Source organism: Alligator sinensis, unplaced genomic scaffold (assembly GCF_000455745.1).
Source record: "Alligator sinensis unplaced genomic scaffold, ASM45574v1 scaffold622_1, whole genome shotgun sequence".
Lineage (NCBI taxonomy): Eukaryota > Metazoa > Chordata > Crocodylia > Alligatoridae > Alligator > Alligator sinensis.
In genome coordinates, this window is record NW_005842551.1 from 569,825 (window position 1) to 572,481 (window position 2,657).

General features: G+C 46.9%; 1 long non-coding RNA gene across 1 annotated transcript in view; it reads left to right on the top strand.

Moving 5' to 3' along the window:
• The first annotated feature begins 798 nt into the window (after positions 1-798).
• The window catches only part of LOC102377670, a 3,321-nt gene continuing 1,462 nt past the window's right edge, over positions 799-2,657 (top strand). Inside the window, exon 1 of the long non-coding RNA XR_324806.1 lies at positions 799-863. This is a non-coding gene — a long non-coding RNA (uncharacterized LOC102377670). The remainder of the gene's footprint in view (positions 864-2,657) is intronic.

Sequence of the window (2,657 nt, forward strand, 5' to 3'; positions counted from 1 at the left end):
GCAGTGACTGCGGTGGGGCCTGTACAGCACTGTCTGCAAGGCCTGCCAAAGCACTGGGCCTGGGGCAGTTGCCCCAATTTGCACAACCCCCCCCCCCCCTTCCCCAGAGATGGCCCTGACAATGACTTGTAGGTACCATCTTGTTGTTTTTAATTTCTTTGTTAGTGGAAAAATAAATATTCAGTAAAAAATTGTAAGGTGATTATTATGACTGGGGAACTAATGGCATGTTTTGCTCTCAGGCAAGACAAGCATACCCAGCTTGGCTTATTCCTAATTGGTGTTGGAGACCCTTCTAGACTTGGCTCATTTTCAGATGTATCTGTTGGGTTTTCTGCTCCTGCACTCTGAGTGGCAGTTTCTTGCAGTGATTATTCCTATACTCCTGTACTGCTAGGATGGCTATTACTGCAACTCCAGTAGTCTCATGTATAAAACCATGATAGGATAAAGCCAACTAGTTGACCCAAGGCTATCAAAATTGGAGATTAACATTAAATGGCTTATACCTTAATGCTAGCTCCACACAGTGTTAGAAGTTTCCCTCGCCAACCACAGTTCTGAGTATCCGTGCTTAATATTCTATATACCATTTTGGTTACCACAGTAAAGAGCTTTGAGTAACCACGGCTTTCCATGGCGTGCATCAGCCCACCACCTGCCATTTTCAAATCACCCGTGCCCTTGCTAGCCACCCGTGGCACTCCCATCTCCTCATGCACACTCAGTCTTGTGTTGTGCTTCACACCGTTAACATCCAGTCACAGGTGCTCCACATTTTTCTTTCAGAATTGCAGAAGAAAGGATAGGTTAATTTGTGGAACATCAAGACCACTGGAAAAGAGAGATGGTCATTGTCGCAGGTATGTATTGTAGGGCTTAAGTGCTTTCTTAACCAGCACCTTACCCCCGTACAACATCAGGGTGGGATCCTAAATAGTGTCACCTGTGTGTTCTGATAGTTGCTCCTGCTCGTCTGCCATGACTCGATGTTCTTCTGGTGAGAGAGTTCCTGCGGGTAGCTTACGAGGTCCCACACCTTTGGTTTCTTCATGGGGCTCCAGCCTCCCCATTAGCCTACCCTTACCACATCCAGGGCCAGAAAGGATGTTATCGTTGCAAGGCTCCACTTATAGGTGATTGCTTCTCACCTGCAGGTCCTGCCATTTTGGGGATGAGACCCCTTGGCTGGCAGTTCTTTTAGGCCATTCTTTAGCTACAAGCTGATGTCCCCATAATGGGGCTCACCACAGCTTTGTGCTAATGAAATTCTTCTAAGGAAAAATCAGAACAAACCCAATGGCCCAGATGAGCTGCATCTGAGAGTACTGAAGGAGTTGGCCAGTGTCATAGCAGAACCATTGGCATGGCTGTTTGAGCACTCATGGCACTCAAGTCAGGTCCCAGGGGACTGGAAAAGGGCCAATGTGGTCTGTATTTTCAAGAAGGGGAGGAAGGAGGATCCGAATAATTATAGGCCAGTTGGTCTCACCTCCATCCTTGGAAAGGTCTTTGAAAAGATTATGAAGGATTATATTTGTGGGAGTCCAATGGGAAAAATAATGCAGCAAGGAAACCAGCATGTATTTGTAGCAAGTAGATCATGCCTGACCAATCTGGTTTTGTTTTATGACAGAGTCACAGAATGCTTAGAAGCAGGAGTAGAGGTGGATGTTGTTTTCTTGGATTTTAGCAAGGCCTTTGGTACAGTATCTCATCCCATTCTCTTAAATAAATTAAGAGGCTGTGACAGATGTTTACATGGTCCGGTGGGTGGCAAATTGGCTTAGCGGTCGGACCCAAAGAGCAGTAGTAGATGGGTCAGTATCCACCTGGAAGGATGTGGGTAGTGGGGTCCTGCAGGGTTCGGTCCTTGGACCTATACTCTTCAGTATCTTCATCAGTGCCTTGGAAGTGGATGTGAAGTGTACTCTATCAAAATTTGTGGACTACACTAAAGTGTGGGGTGAAGTGCACACTCTGGAGGGTAGGGAACAATTGCAAGCAGACCTGCCCAGTTTGGAAAAGTGGGCAGTACACAATAGAACGCAGTACATCAAGGACAAGTGCAGAGTGCTGCACCTAGGGCGCAAAAATATCCAGCACACCTACTGGCTGGGAAGTGACCCGCCCAGCAGCACAGAAGCAGAAAGGGATTTCAGAGTCATAGTGGACTCCAAAATGAACATGAGTCATCTGTGACGAAATCATCAGCAAAGCTAACCTCACTTCATCATGCATTAGCAGATGCATGACAAATCGATCCAAGGATGTGATACTTCCCCTCTACATGGCATTGGTCAAACTGCAGTTGGAGTACTGTGTCCAGTTTTGGGTGCTGTACTTTAAGAAGGATGTTGATAGACTCGAGAGGGTCCAGAGGAGGGCCACTCATATGGTTAGGGTCTTACAGGACAAGCCCTATGAGGAGAGACGGGGACCTGGACCTCTTCAGCCTCTACAAAATAAGGCTGAGAGGTGATCTTGTGGCCACCTACAAGTTCATTAGGGAGGCCCAGCAAGTGATCAGAGATGCTCTGTTCACCAGGGCGCCTCTTGTGGTAACAAGGAACAATAGTCACAAACTGACAGAGAGCAGATTCAGGCTAGATATCAGGAAAAACTTCTTCATGGTAAGGGTGGCCAAAATCTGGAAT